At 38.2% G+C, this 15,000-nt stretch overlaps 14 non-coding genes across 14 annotated transcripts; all 14 read left to right on the top strand.

The window, feature by feature from the left end:
- The first annotated feature begins 520 nt into the window (after positions 1-520).
- LOC133957617 (5S ribosomal RNA) lies at positions 521-639 on the top strand. The gene has a single exon (XR_009921400.1). It is a non-coding gene; the product is annotated as a 5S ribosomal RNA (ribosomal RNA).
- A 925-nt stretch (positions 640-1,564) lies between these two features.
- Positions 1,565-1,683, top strand: LOC133957616 (5S ribosomal RNA). The gene has a single exon (XR_009921399.1). It is a non-coding gene; the product is annotated as a 5S ribosomal RNA (ribosomal RNA).
- A 925-nt stretch (positions 1,684-2,608) lies between these two features.
- On the top strand, positions 2,609-2,727 carry LOC133957664 (5S ribosomal RNA). Its single transcript, XR_009921443.1, has one exon. It is a non-coding gene; the product is annotated as a 5S ribosomal RNA (ribosomal RNA).
- A 925-nt stretch (positions 2,728-3,652) lies between these two features.
- LOC133957740 (5S ribosomal RNA) lies at positions 3,653-3,771 on the top strand. The gene has a single exon (XR_009921515.1). It is a non-coding gene; the product is annotated as a 5S ribosomal RNA (ribosomal RNA).
- Positions 3,772-4,696: 925 nt separating this feature from the next.
- On the top strand, positions 4,697-4,815 carry LOC133957845 (5S ribosomal RNA). The gene has a single exon (XR_009921614.1). It is a non-coding gene; the product is annotated as a 5S ribosomal RNA (ribosomal RNA).
- A 925-nt stretch (positions 4,816-5,740) lies between these two features.
- LOC133957711 (5S ribosomal RNA) lies at positions 5,741-5,859 on the top strand. Its single transcript, XR_009921487.1, has one exon. It is a non-coding gene; the product is annotated as a 5S ribosomal RNA (ribosomal RNA).
- A 925-nt stretch (positions 5,860-6,784) lies between these two features.
- Positions 6,785-6,903, top strand: LOC133957615 (5S ribosomal RNA). Its single transcript, XR_009921398.1, has one exon. It is a non-coding gene; the product is annotated as a 5S ribosomal RNA (ribosomal RNA).
- Positions 6,904-7,828: 925 nt separating this feature from the next.
- On the top strand, positions 7,829-7,947 carry LOC133957713 (5S ribosomal RNA). The gene has a single exon (XR_009921489.1). It is a non-coding gene; the product is annotated as a 5S ribosomal RNA (ribosomal RNA).
- Positions 7,948-8,872: 925 nt separating this feature from the next.
- On the top strand, positions 8,873-8,991 carry LOC133957700 (5S ribosomal RNA). Its single transcript, XR_009921477.1, has one exon. It is a non-coding gene; the product is annotated as a 5S ribosomal RNA (ribosomal RNA).
- A 925-nt stretch (positions 8,992-9,916) lies between these two features.
- Positions 9,917-10,035, top strand: LOC133957754 (5S ribosomal RNA). The gene has a single exon (XR_009921528.1). It is a non-coding gene; the product is annotated as a 5S ribosomal RNA (ribosomal RNA).
- Positions 10,036-10,960: 925 nt separating this feature from the next.
- LOC133957753 (5S ribosomal RNA) lies at positions 10,961-11,079 on the top strand. Its single transcript, XR_009921527.1, has one exon. It is a non-coding gene; the product is annotated as a 5S ribosomal RNA (ribosomal RNA).
- A 925-nt stretch (positions 11,080-12,004) lies between these two features.
- On the top strand, positions 12,005-12,123 carry LOC133957694 (5S ribosomal RNA). The gene has a single exon (XR_009921471.1). It is a non-coding gene; the product is annotated as a 5S ribosomal RNA (ribosomal RNA).
- Positions 12,124-13,048: 925 nt separating this feature from the next.
- On the top strand, positions 13,049-13,167 carry LOC133957613 (5S ribosomal RNA). The gene has a single exon (XR_009921396.1). It is a non-coding gene; the product is annotated as a 5S ribosomal RNA (ribosomal RNA).
- A 925-nt stretch (positions 13,168-14,092) lies between these two features.
- LOC133957868 (5S ribosomal RNA) lies at positions 14,093-14,211 on the top strand. Its single transcript, XR_009921635.1, has one exon. It is a non-coding gene; the product is annotated as a 5S ribosomal RNA (ribosomal RNA).
- Positions 14,212-15,000: the final 789 nt, after the last annotated feature.

Here is a 15,000-nt window from a genome sequence, read left to right as displayed (position 1 = left end):
ACACAAAATAAAAGGAAAGTGTTGGTTATGGTTATGATTCTCTGTATTGCCATCAGAGCTTGGTGTTGCTCCTGCTTCAGAGGAGACACATTTTTGAATGAGCAGGAAAGACTGGCAATCAAAGCAAGAAAGGATATTCAGTCGGAGATCATCATAGGTGGAGGATGAGATTGAACATTCAAATGACATTTGATATTCGAAACACTACTATATTCATGTCAAATTAACATATCACCCTAAAAATGTCATATTTGGAGAGCAGGGTGAAAGAGCAGGGAGAAATTACTCACCATGAAGGAAGAAACAGTATATGAAACTCTGACATTATTACTGAAGGACATTATTAAATTATTGTAGTGATTTTTTTCTTGCTATATTATGAGAAAATTGCACCTTGAGTGTCATTTCCTTAACATTATATAACAATAAAAAACAAGTTTGGATGGTCACAAAGCAACCATGCTATTGATGATGGTGGCGATTCACATGTATAAATAATGTATTGTGGGTCGAGTTAGTCGCTTACGGCCATACCACCCTGAACACGCCCGATCTCGTCCGATCTCGGAAGCTAAGCAGGGTCGGGCCTGGTTAGTACTTGGATGGGAGACCGCCTGGGAATACCAGGTGCTGTAAGCTTTTAACAATTTTCTTTGCAACCAGCAGAGGGGACTGTTGCTGCTGCTTTAAAGGAGAAGCACCTTTGAAAGAGCACGAAAGACTCAGCATCAAAGAAAACCAGGCTATGGACCACACACACATCATCACTGAAGGAAAATAGTGAACATTTAAATGACTTTTGATAGTCGAAACACTACTTTATTCATGCACTAGTAACCTATCACTCTCAAAATGTCCTATTTGGAGAGAAGGATGAAAGAGCGGGGAGTTTACTCACCATCAAGGAAGAAACAGTATATGAAACCCTCACAGTCTTACTGATGGAAATTGTCATGATTTTGTTTCTTGCAATAATATGATAAAATTGCACCTTCAGATTCTTTTCATTTAAGATAAACAACAACAAAAGATGAGTTTCAATGGACACAAAATAAAAGGAAAGTGTTGGTTATGGTTATGATTCTCTGTATTGCCATCAGAGCTTGGTGTTGCTCCTGCTTCAGAGGAGACACATTTTTGAATGAGCAGGAAAGACTGGCAATCAAAGCAAGAAAGGATATTCAGTCGGAGATCATCATAGGTGGAGGATGAGATTGAACATTCAAATGACATTTGATATTCGAAACACTACTATATTCATGTCAAATTAACATATCACCCTAAAAATGTCATATTTGGAGAGCAGGGTGAAAGAGCAGGGAGAAATTACTCACCATGAAGGAAGAAACAGTATATGAAACCCTGACATTATTACTGAAGGACATTATTAAATTATTGTAGTGATTTTTTTCTTGCTATATTATGAGAAAATTGCACCTTGAGTGTCTTTTCCTTAACATTATATAACAATAAAAAACAAGTTTGGATGGTCACAAAGCAACCATTCTATTGATGATGGTGGCGATTCACATGTATAAATAAGGTATTGTGGGTCGAGTTAATCGCTTACGGCCATACCACCCTGAACACGCCCGATCTCGTCCGATCTCGGAAGCTAAGCAGGGTCGGGCCTGGTTAGTACTTGGATGGGAGACCGCCTGGGAATACCAGGTGCTGTAAGCTTTTAACAATTTTCTTTGCAACCAGCAGAGGGGACTGTTGCTGCTGCTTTAAAGGAGAAGCACCTTTGAAAGAGCACGAAAGACTCAGCATCAAAGAAAACCAGGCTATGGAACACACACACATCATCACTGAAGGAAAAGAGTGAACATTTAAATGACTTTTGATAGTCGAAACACTACTTTATTCATGCACTAGTAACCTATCACTCTCAAAATGTCCTATTTGGAGAGAAGGATGAAAGAGCGGGGAGTTTACTCACCATCAAGGAAGAAACAGTATGTGAAACCCTCACAGTCTTACTGATGGAAATTGTCATGATTTTGTTTCTTGCAATAATATGATAAAATTGCACCTTCAGATTCTTTTAATTTAACATAAACAACAACAAAAGATGAGTTTCAATGGACACAAAATAAAAGGAAAGTGTTGGTTATGGTTATGATTCTCTGTATTGCCATCAGAGCTTGGTGTTGCTCCTGCTTCAGAGGAGACACATTTTTGAATGAGCAGGAAAGACTGGCAATCAAAGCAAGAAAGGATATTCAGTCGGAGATCATCATAGGTGGAGGATGAGATTGAACATTCAAATGACATTTGATATTCGAAACATTACTATATTCATGTCAAATTAACATATCACCCTAAAAATGTCATATTTGGAGAGCAGGGTGAAAGAGCAGGGAGAAATTACTCACCATGAAGGAAGAAACAGTATATGCAACCCTGACATTATTACTGAAGGACATTATTAAATTATTGTAGTGATTTTTTTCTTGCTATATTATGAGAAAATTGCACCTTGAGTGTCTTTTCCTTAACATTATATAACAATAAAAAACAAGTTTGGATGGTCACAAAGCAACCATGCTATTGATGATGGTGGCGATTCACATGTATAAATAAGGTATTGTGGGTCGAGTTAATCGCTTACGGCAATACCACCCTGAACACGCCCGATCTCGTCCGATCTCGGAAGCTAAGCAGGGTTGGGCCTGGTTAGTACTTGGATGGGAGACCGCCTGGGAATACCAGGTGCTGTAAGCTTTTAACAATTTTCTTTGCAACCAGCAGAGGGGACTGTTGCTGCTGCTTTAAAGGAGAAGCACCTTTGAAAGAGCACGAAAGACTCAGCATCAAAGAAAACCAGGCTATGGAACACACACACATCATCACTGAAGGAAAAGAGTGAACATTTAAATGACTTTTGATAGTCGAAACACTACTTTATTCATGCACTAGTAACCTATCACTCTCAAAATGTCCTATTTGGAGAGAAGGATGAAAGAGCGGGGAGTTTACTCACCATCAAGGAAGAAACAGTATATGAAACCCTCACAGTCTTACTGATGGAAATTGTCATGATTTTGTTTCTTGCAATAATATGATAAAATTGCACCTTCAGATTCTTTTCATTTAAGATAAACAACAACAAAAGATGAGTTTCAATGGACACAAAATAAAAGGAAAGTGTTGGTTATGGTTATGATTCACTGTATTGCCATCAGAGCTTGGTGTTGCTCCTGCTTCAGAGGAGACACATTTTTGAATGAGCAGGAAAGACTGGCAATCAAAGCAAGAAAGGATATTCAGTCGGAGATCATCATAGGTGGAGGATGAGATTGAACATTCAAATGACATTTGATATTCGAAACACTACTATATTCATGTCAAATTAACATATCACCCTAAAAATGTCATATTTGGAGAGCAGGGTGAAAGAGCAGGGAGAAATTACTCACCATGAAGGAAGAAACAGTATATGAAACCCTGACATTATTACTGAAGGACATTATTAAATTATTGTAGTGATTTTTTTCTTGCTATATTATGAGAAAATTGCACCTTGAGTGTCTTTTCCTTAACATTATATAACAATAAAAAACAAGTTTGGATGGTCACAAAGCAACCATGCTATTGATGATGGTGGCGATTCACATGTATAAATAAGGTATTGTGGGTCGAGTTAATCGCTTACGGCCATACCACCCTGAACACGCCCGATCTTGTCCGATCTCGGAAGCTAAGCAGGGTCGGGCCTGGTTAGTACTTGGATGGGAGACCGCCTGGGAATACCAGGTGCTGTAAGCTTTTAACAATTTTCTTTGCAACCAGCAGAGGGGACTGTTGCTGCTGCTTTAAAGGAGAAGCACCTTTGAAAGAGCACGAAAGACTCAGCATCAAAGAAAACCAGGCTATGGAACACACACACATCATCACTGAAGGAAAAGAGTGAACATTTAAATGACTTTTGATAGTCGAAACACTACTTTATTCATGCACTAGTAACCTATCACTCTCAAAATGTCCTATTTGGAGAGAAGGATGAAAGAGCGGGGAGTTTACTCACCATCAAGGAAGAAACAGTATATGAAACCCTCACAGTCTTACTGATGGAAATTGTCATGATTTTGTTTCTTGCAATAATATGATAAAATTGCACCTTCAGATTCTTTTCATTTAAGATAAACAACAACAAAAGATGAGTTTCAATGGACACAAAATAAAAGGAAAGTGTTGGTTATGGTTATGATTCACTGTATTGCCATCAGAGCTTGGTGTTGCTCCTGCTTCAGAGGAGACACATTTTTGAATGAGCAGGAAAGACTGGCAATCAAAGCAAGAAAGGATATTCAGTCGGAGATCATCATAGGTGGAGGATGAGATTGAACATTCAAATGACATTTGATATTCGAAACACTACTATATTCATGTCAAATTAACATATCACCCTAAAAATGTCATATTTGGAGAGCAGGGTGAAAGAGCAGGGAGAAATTACTCACCATGAAGGAAGAAACAGTATATGAAACCCTGACATTATTACTGAAGGACATTATTAAATTATTGTAGTGATTTTTTTCTTGCTATATTATGAGAAAATTGCACCTTGAGTGTCTTTTCCTTAACATTATATAACAATAAAAAACAAGTTTGGATGGTCACAAAGCAACCATGCTATTGATGATGGTGGCGATTCACATGTATAAATAAGGTATTGTGGGTCGAGTTAATCGTTTACGGCCATACCACCCTGAACACGCCCGATCTTGTCCGATCTCGGAAGCTAAGCAGGGTCGGGCCTGGTTAGTACTTGGATGGAAGACCGCCTGGGAATACCAGGTGCTGTAAGCTTTTAACAATTTTCTTTGCAACCAGCAGAGGGGACTGTTGCTGCTGCTTTAAAGGAGAAGCACCTTTGAAAGAGCACGAAAGACTCAGCATCAAAGAAAACCAGGCTATGGAACACACACACATCATCACTGAAGGAAAAGAGTGAACATTTAAATGACTTTTGATAGTCGAAACACTACTTTATTCATGCACTAGTAACCTATCACTCTCAAAATGTCCTATTTGGAGAGAAGGATGAAAGAGCGGGGAGTTTACTCACCATCAAGGAAGAAACAGTATATGAAACCCTCACAGTCTTACTGATGGAAATTGTCATGATTTTGTTTCTTGCAATAATATGATAAAATTGCACCTTCAGATTCTTTTCATTTAAGATAAACAACAACAAAAGATGAGTTTCAATGGACACAAAATAAAAGGAAAGTGTTGGTTATGGTTATGATTCTCTGTATTGCCATCAGAGCTTGGTGTTGCTCCTGCTTCAGAGGAGACACATTTTTGAATGAGCAGGAAAGACTGGCAATCAAAGCAAGAAAGGATATTCAGTCGGAGATCATCATAGGTGGAGGATGAGATTGAACATTCAAATGACATTTGATATTCGAAACACTACTATATTCATGTCAAATTAACATATCACCCTAAAAATGTCATATTTGGAGAGCAGGGTGAAAGAGCAGGGAGAAATTACTCACCATGAAGGAAGAAACAGTATATGAAACCCTGACATTATTACTGAAGGACATTATTAAATTATTGTAGTGATTTTTTTCTTGCTATATTATGAGAAAATTGCACCTTGAGTGTCTTTTCCTTAACATTATATAACAATAAAAAACAAGTTTGGATGGTCACAAAGCAACCATGCTATTGATGATGGTGGCGATTCACATGTATAAATAAGGTATTGTGGGTCGAGTTAATCGCTTACGGCCATACCACCCTGAACACGCCCGATCTCGTCCGATCTCGGAAGCTAAGCAGGGTCGGGCCTGGTTAGTACTTGGATGGGAGACCGCCTTGGAATACCAGGTGCTGTAAGCTTTTAACAATTTTCTTTGAAACCAGCAGAGGGGACTGTTGCTGCTGCTTTAAAGGAGAAGCACCTTTGAAAGAGCACGAAAGACTCAGCATCAAAGAAAACCAGGCTATGGAACACACACACATCATCACTGAAGGAAAAGAGTGAACATTTAAATGACTTTTGATAGTCGAAACACTACTTTATTCATTCACTAGTAACCTATCACTCTCAAAATGTCCTATTTGGAGAGAAGGATGAAAGAGCGGGGAGTTTACTCACCATCAAGGAAGAAACAGTATATGAAACCCTCACAGTCTTACTGATGGAAATTGTCATGATTTTGTTTCTTGCAATAATATGATAAAATTGCACCTTCAGATTCTTTTCATTTAACATAAACAACAACAAAAGATGAGTTTCAATGGACACAAAATAAAAGGAAAGTGTTGGTTATGGTTATGATTCTCTGTATTGCCATCAGAGCTTGGTGTTGCTCCTGCTTCAGAGGAGACACATTTTTGAATGAGCAGGAAAGACTGGCAATCAAAGCAAGAAAGGATATTCAGTCGGAGATCATCATAGGTGGAGGATGAGATTGAACATTCAAATGACATTTGATATTCGAAACACTACTATATTCATGTCAAATTAACATATCACCCTAAAAATGTCATATTTGGAGAGCAGGGTGAAAGAGCAGGGAGAAATTACTCACCATGAAGGAAGAAACAGTATATGAAACCCTGACATTATTACTGAAGGACATTATTAAATTATTGTAGTGATTTTTTTCTTGCTATATTATGAGAAAATTGCACCTTGAGTGTCTTTTCCTTAACATTATATAACAATAAAAAACAAGTTTGGATGGTCACAAAGCAACCATGCTATTGATGATGGTGGCGATTCACATGTATAAATAAGGTATTGTGGGTCGAGTTAATCGCTTACGGCCATACCACCCTGAACACGCCCGATCTCGTCCGATCTCGGAAGCTAAGCAGGGTCGGGCCTGGTTAGTACTTGGATGGGAGACCGCCTGGGAATACCAGGTGCTGTAAGCTTTTAACAATTTTCTTTGCAACCAGCAGAGGGGACTGTTGCTGCTGCTTTAAAGGAGAAGCACCTTTGAAAGAGCACGAAAGACTCAGCATCAAAGAAAACCAGGCTATGGAACACACACACATCATCACTGAAGGAAAAGAGTGAACATTTAAATGACTTTTGATAGTCGAAACACTACTTTATTCATGCACTAGTAACCTATCACTCTCAAAATGTCCTATTTGGAGAGAAGGATGAAAGAGCGGGGAGTTTACTCACCATCAAGGAAGAAACAATATATGAAACCCTCACAGTCTTACTGATGGAAATTGTCATGATTTTGTTTCTTGCAATAATATGATAAAATTGCACCTTCAGATTCTTTTCATTTAAGATAAACAACAACAAAAGATGAGTTTCAATGGACACAAAATAAAAGGAAAGTGTTGGTTATGGTGATGATTCTCTGTATTGCCATCAGAGCTTGGTGTTGCTCCTGCTTCAGAGGAGACACATTTTTGAATGAGCAGGAAAGACTGGCAATCAAAGCAAGAAAGGATATTCAGTCGGAGATCATCATAGGTGGAGGATGAAATTGAACATTCAAATGACATTTGATATTCGAAACACTACTATATTCATGTCAAATTAACATATCACCCTAAAAATGTCATATTTGGAGAGCAGGGTGAAAGAGCAGGGAGAAATTACTCACCATGAAGGAAGAAACAGTATATGAAACCCTGACATTATTACTGAAGGACATTATTAAATTATTGTAGTGATTTTTTTCTTGCTATATTATGAGAAAATTGCACCTTGAGTGTCTTTTCCTTAACATTATATAACAATAAAAAACAAGTTTGGATGGTCACAAAGCAACCATGCTATTGATGATGGTGGCGATTCACATGTATAAATAAGGTATTGTGGGTCGAGTTAATCGCTTACGGCCATACCACCCTGAACACGCCCGATCTCGTCCGATCTCGGAAGCTAAGCAGGGTCGGGCCTGGTAAGTACTTGAATGGGAGACCGCCTGGGAATACCAGGTGCTGTAAGCTTTTAACAATTTTCTTTGCAACCAGCAGAGGGGACTGTTGCTGCTGCTTTAAAGGAGAAGCACCTTTGAAAGAGCACGAAAGACTCAGCATCAAAGAAAACCAGGCTATGGAACACACACACATCATCACTGAAGGAAAAGAGTGAACATTTAAATGACTTTTGATAGTCGAAACACTACTTTATTCATTCACTAGTAACCTATCACTCTCAAAATGTCCTATTTGGAGAGAAGGATGAAAGAGCGGGGAGTTTACTCACCATCAAGGAAGAAACAGTATATGAAACCCTCACAGTCTTACTGATGGAAATTGTCATGATTTTGTTTCTTGCAATAATATGATAAAATTGCACCTTCAGATTCTTTTCATTTAAGATAAACATCAACAAAAGATGAGTTTCAATGGACACAAAATAAAAGGAAAGTGTTGGTTATGGTTACGATTCTCTGTATTGCCATCAGAGCTTGGTGTTGCTCCTGCTTCAGAGGAGACACATTTTTGAATGAGCAGGAAAGACTGGCAATCAAAGCAAGAAAGGATATTCAGTCGGAGATCATCATAGGTGGAGGATGAGATTGAACATTCAAATGACATTTGATATTCGAAACACTACTATATTCATGTCAAATTAACATATCACCCTAAAAATGTCATATTTGGAGAGCAGGGTGAAAGAGCAGGGAGAAATTACTCACCATGAAGGAAGAAACAGTATATGAAACCCTGACATTATTACTGAAGGACATTATTAAATTATTGTAGTGATTTTTTTCTTGCTATATTATGAGAAAATTGCACCTTGAGTGTCTTTTCCTTAACATTATATAACAATAAAAAACAAGTTTGGATGGTCACAAAGCAACCATGCTATTGATGATGGTGGCGATTCACATGTATAAATAAGGTATTGTGGGTCGAGTTAATCGCTTACGGCCATACTACCCTGAACACGCCCGATCTCGTCCGATCTCGGAAGCTAAGCAGGGTCGGGCCTGGTTAGTACTTGGATGGGAGACCGCCTGGGAATACCAGGTGCTGTAAGCTTTTAACAATTTTCTTTGCAACCAGCAGAGGGCACTGTTGCTGCTGCTTTAAAGGAGAAGCACCTTTGAAAGAGCACGAAAGACTCAGCATCAAAGAAAACCAGGCTATGGAACACACACACATCATCACTGAAGGAAAAGAGTGAACATTTAAATGACTTTTGATAGTCGAAACACTACTTTATTCATTCACTAGTAACCTATCACTCTCAAAATGTCCTATTTGGAGAGAAGGATGAAAGAGCGGGGAGTTTACTCACCATCAAGGAAGAAACAGTATATGAAACCCTCACAGTCTTACTGATGGAAATTGTCATGATTTTGTTTCTTGCAATAATATGATAAAATTGCACCTCCAGATTCTTTTCATTTAAGATAAACATCAACAAAAGATGAGTTTCAATGGACACAAAATAAAAGGAAAGTGTTGGTTATGGTTACGATTCTCTGTATTGCCATCAGAGCTTGGTGTTGCTCCTGCTTCAGAGGAGACACATTTTTGAATGAGCAGGAAAGACTGGCAATCAAAGCAAGAAAGGATATTCAGTCAGAGATCATCATAGGTGGAGGATGAGATTGAACATTCAAATGACATTTGATATTCGAAACACTACTATATTCATGTCAAATTAACATATCACCCTAAAAATGTCATATTTGGAGAGAAGGGTGAAAGAGCAGGGAGAAATTACTCACCATGAAGGAAGAAACAGTATATGAAACCCTGACATTATTACTGAAGGACATTATTAAATTATTGTAGTGATTTTTTTCTTGCTATATTATGAGAAAATTGCACCTTGAGTGTCTTTTCCTTAACATTATATAACAATAAAAAACAAGTTTGGATGGTCACAAAGCAACCATGCTATTGATGATGGTGGTGATTCACATGTATAAATAAGGTATTGTGGGTCGAGTTAATCGCTTACGGCAATACCACCCTGAACACGCCCGATCTCCTCCGATCTCGGAAGCTAAGCAGGGTCGGGCCTGGTTAGTACTTGGATGGGAGACCGCCTGGGAATACCAGGTGCTGTAAGCTTTTAACAATTTTCTTTGCAACCAGCAGAGGGGACTGTTGCTGCTGCTTTAAAGGAGAAGCACCTTTGAAAGAGCACGAAAGACTCAGCATCAAAGAAAACCAGGCTATGGAACACACACACATCATCACTGAAGGAAAAGAGTGAACATTTAAATGACTTTTGATAGTCGAAACACTACTTTATTCATGCACTAGTAACCTATCACTCTCAAAATGTCCTATTTGGAGAGAAGGATGAAAGAGCGGGGAGTTTACTCACCATCAAGGAAGAAACAATATATGAAACCCTCACAGTCTTACTGATGGAAATTGTCATGATTTTGTTTCTTGCAATAATATGATAAAATTGCACCTTCAGATTCTTTTCATTTAACATAAACAACAACAAAAGATGAGTTTCAATGGACACAAAATAAAAGGAAAGTGTTGGTTATGGTTATGATTCTCTGTATTGCCATCAGAGCTTGGTGTTGCTCCTGCTTCAGAGGAGACACATTTTTGAATGAGCAGGAAAGACTGGCAATCAAAGCAAGAAAGGATATTCAGTCGGAGATCATCATAGGTGGAGGATGAGATTGAACATTCAAATGACATTTGATATTCGAAACACTACTATATTCATGTCAAATTAACATATCACCCTAAAAATGTCATATTTGGAGAGCAGGGTGAAAGAGCAGGGAGAAATTACTCACCATGAAGGAAGAAACAGTATATGAAACCCTGACATTATTACTGAAGGACATTATTAAATTATTGTAGTGATTTTTTTCTTGCTATATTATGAGAAAATTGCACCTTGAGTGTCTTTTCCTTAACATTATATAACAATAAAAAAAAAGTTTGGATGGTCACAAAGCAACCATGCTATTGATGATGGTGGCGATTCACATGTATAAATAAGGTATTGTGGATCGAGTTAATCGCTTACGGACATACCACCCTGAACACGCCCGATCTCGTCCGATCTCGGAAGCTAAGCAGGGTCGGGCCTGGTTAGTACTTGGATGGGAGACCGCCTGGGAATACCAGGTGCTGTAAGCTTTTAACAATTTTCTTTGCAACCAGCAGAGGGGACTGTTGCTGCTGCTTTAAAGGAGAAGCACCTTTGAAAGAGCACGAAAGACTCAGCATCAAAGAAAACCAGGCTATGGAACACACACACATCATCACTGAAGGAAAAGAGTGAACATTTAAATGACTTTTGATAGTCGAAACACTACTTTATTCATGCACTAGTAACCTATCACTCTCAAAATGTCCTATTTGGAGAGAAGGATGAAAGAGCGGGGAGTTTACTCACCATCAAGGAAGAAACAGTATATGAAACCCTCACAGTCTTACTGATGGAAATTGTCATGATTTTGTTTCTTGCAATAATATGATAAAATTGCACCTTCAGATTCTTTTCATTTAAGATAAACAACAACAAAAGATGAGTTTCAATGGACACAAAATAAAAGGAAAGTGTTGGTTATGGTTATGATTCTCTGTATTGCCATCAGAGCTTGGTGTTGCTCCTGCTTCAGAGGAGACACATTTTTGAATGAGCAGGAAAGACTGGCAATCAAAGCAAGAAAGGATATTCAGTCGGAGATCATCATAGGTGGAGGATGAGATTGAACATTCAAATGACATTTGATATTCGAAACACTACTATATTCATGTCAAATTAACATATCACCCTAAAAATGTCATATTTGGAGAGAAGGGTGAAAGAGCAGGGAGAAATTACTCACCATGAAGGAAGAAACAGTATATGAAACCCTGACATTATTACTGAAGGACATTATTAAATTATTGTAGTGATTTTTTTCTTGCTATATTATGAGAAAATTGCACCTTGAGTGTCTTTTCCTTAACATTATATAACAATAAAAAACAAGTTTGGATGGTCACAAAGCAACCATGCTATTGATGATGGTGGCGATTCACATGTATAAATAAGGTATTGTGGGTCGAGTTAATCGCTTACGGCCATACCACCCTGAACACGCCCGATCTCGTCCGATCTCGGAAGCTAAGCAGGGTCGGGCCTGGTTAGTACTTGGATGGGAGACCGCCTGGGAATACCAGGTGCTGTAATCTTTTAACAATTTTCTTTGCAACCAGCAGAGGGGACTGTTGCTGCTGCTTTAAAGGAGAAGCACCTTTGAAAGAGCACGAAAGACTCAGCATCAAAGAAAACCAGGCTATGGAACACACACACATCATCACTGAAGGAAAAGAGTGAACATTTAAATGACTTTTGATAGTCGAAACACTACTTTATTCATTCACTAGTAACCTATCACTCTCAAAATGTCCTATTTGGAGAGAAGGATGAAAGAGCGGGGAGTTTACTCACCATCAAGGAAGAAACAGTATATGAAACCCTCACAGTCTTACTGATGGAAATTGTCATGATTTTGTTTCTTGCAATAATATGATAAAATTGCACCTTCAGATTCTTTTCATTTAAGATAAACATCAACAAAAGATGAGTTTCAATGGACACAAAATAAAAGGAAAGTGTTGGTTATGGTTATGATTCTCTGTATTGCCATCAGAGCTTGGTGTTGCTCCTGCTTCAGAGGAGACACATTTTTGAATGAGCAGGAAAGACTGGCAATCAAAGCAAGAAAGGATATTCAGTCAGAGATCATCATAGGTGGAGGATGAGATTGAACATTCAAATGACATTTGATATTCGAAACACTACTATATTCATGTCAAATTAACATATCACCCTAAAAATGTCATATTTGGAGAGAAGGGTGAAAGAGCAGGGAGAAATTACTCACCATGAAGGAAGAAACAGTATATGAAACCCTGACATTATTACTGAAGGACATTATTAAATTATTGTAGTGATTTTTTTCTTGCTATATTATGAGAAAATTGCACCTTGAGTGTCTTTTCCTTAACATTATATAACAATAAAAAACAAGTTTGGATGGTCACAAAGCAACCATGCTATTGATGATGGTGGCGATTCACATGTATAAATAAGGTATTGTGGGTCGAGTTAATCGCTTACGGCCATACCACCCTGAACACGCCCGATCTCGTCCGATCTCGGAAGCTAAGCAGGGTCGGGCCTGGTTAGTACTTGGATGGGAGACCGCCTGGGAATACCAGGTGCTGTAAGCTTTTAACAATTTTCTTTGCAACCAGCAGAGGGGACTGTTGCTGCTGCTTTAAAGGAGAAGCACCTTTGAAAGAGCACGAAAGACTCAGCATCAAAGAAAACCAGGCTATGGAACACACACACATCATCACTGAAGGAAAAGAGTGAACATTTAAATGACTTTTGATAGTCGAAACACTACTTTATTCATTCACTAGTAACCTATCACTCTCAAAATGTCCTATTTGGAGAGAAGGATGAAAGAGCGGGGAGTTTACTCACCATCAAGGAAGAAACAGTATATGAAACCCTCACAGTCTTACTGATGGAAATTGTCATGATTTTGTTTCTTGCAATAATATGATAAAATTGCACCTTCAGATTCTTTTCATTTAAGATAAACAACAACAAAATATGAGTTTCAATGGACACAAAATAAAAGGAAAGTGTTGGTTATGGTTATGATTCTCTGTATTGCCATCAGAGCTTTGTGTTGCTCCTGCTTCAGAGGAGACACATTTTTGAATGAGCAGGAAAGACTGGCAATCAAAGCAAGAAAGGATATTCAGTCGGAGATCATCATAGGTGGAGGATGAGATTGAACATTCAAATGACATTTGATATTCGAAACACTACTATATTCATGTCAAATTAACATATCACCCTAAAAATGTCATATTTGGAGAGCAGGGTGAAAGAGCAGGGAGAAATTACTCACCATGAAGGAAGAAACAGTATATGAAACCCTGACATTATTACTGAAGGACATTATTAAATTATTGTAGTGATTTTTTTCTTGCTATATTATGAGAAAATTGCACCTTGAGTGTCTTTTCCTTAACATTATATAACAATAAAAAACAAGTTTGGATGGTCACAAAGCAACCATGCTATTGATGATGGTGGCGATTCACATGTATAAATAAGGTATTGTGGGTCGAGTTAATCGCTTACGGCCATACCACCCTGAACACGCCCGATCTTGTCCGATCTCGGAAGCTAAGCAGGGTCGGGCCTGGTTAGTACTTGGATGGGAGACTGCCTGGGAATACCAGATGCTGTAAGCTTTTAACAATTTTCTTTGCAACCAGCAGAGGGGACTGTTGCTGCTGCTTTAAAGGAGAAGCACCTTTGAAAGAGCACGAAAGACTCAGCATCAAAGAAAACCAGGCTATGGAACACACACACATCATCACTGAAGGAAAAGAGTGAACATTTAAATGACTTTTGATAGTCGAAACACTACTTTATTCATGCACTAGTAACCTATCACTCTCAAAATGTCCTATTTGGAGAGAAGGATGAAAGAGCGGGGAGTTTACTCACCATCAAGGAAGAAACAGTATATGAAACCCTCACAGTCTTACTGATGGAAATTGTCATGATTTTGTTTCTTGCAATAATATGATAAAATTGCACCTTCAGATTCTTTTCATTTAACATAAACAACAACAAAAGATGAGTTTCAATGGACACAAAATAAAAGGAAAGTGTTGGTTATGGTTATGATTCTCTGTATTGCCATCTGAGCTTGGTGTTGCTCCTGCTTCAGAGGAGACACATTTTTGAATGAGCAGGAAAGACTGGCAATCAAAGCAAGAAAGGATATTCAGTCGGAGATCATCATAGGTGGAGGATGAGATTGAACATTCAAATGACATTTGATATTCGAAACACTACTATATTCATGTCAAATTAACATATCACCCTAAAAATGTCATATTTGGAGAGAAGGGTGAAAGAGCAGGGAGAAATTACTCACCATGAAGGAAGAAACAGTATATGAAACCCTGACATTATTACTGAAGGACATTATTAAATTATTGTAGTGATTTTTTTCTTGCTATATTATGAGA

The sequence above is a fragment of the Platichthys flesus genome, chromosome 7 (genome assembly GCF_949316205.1).
Source record: "Platichthys flesus chromosome 7, fPlaFle2.1, whole genome shotgun sequence".
Lineage (NCBI taxonomy): Eukaryota > Metazoa > Chordata > Actinopteri > Pleuronectiformes > Pleuronectidae > Platichthys > Platichthys flesus.
This window is presented reverse-complemented; position numbering and strand designations above follow the sequence as displayed.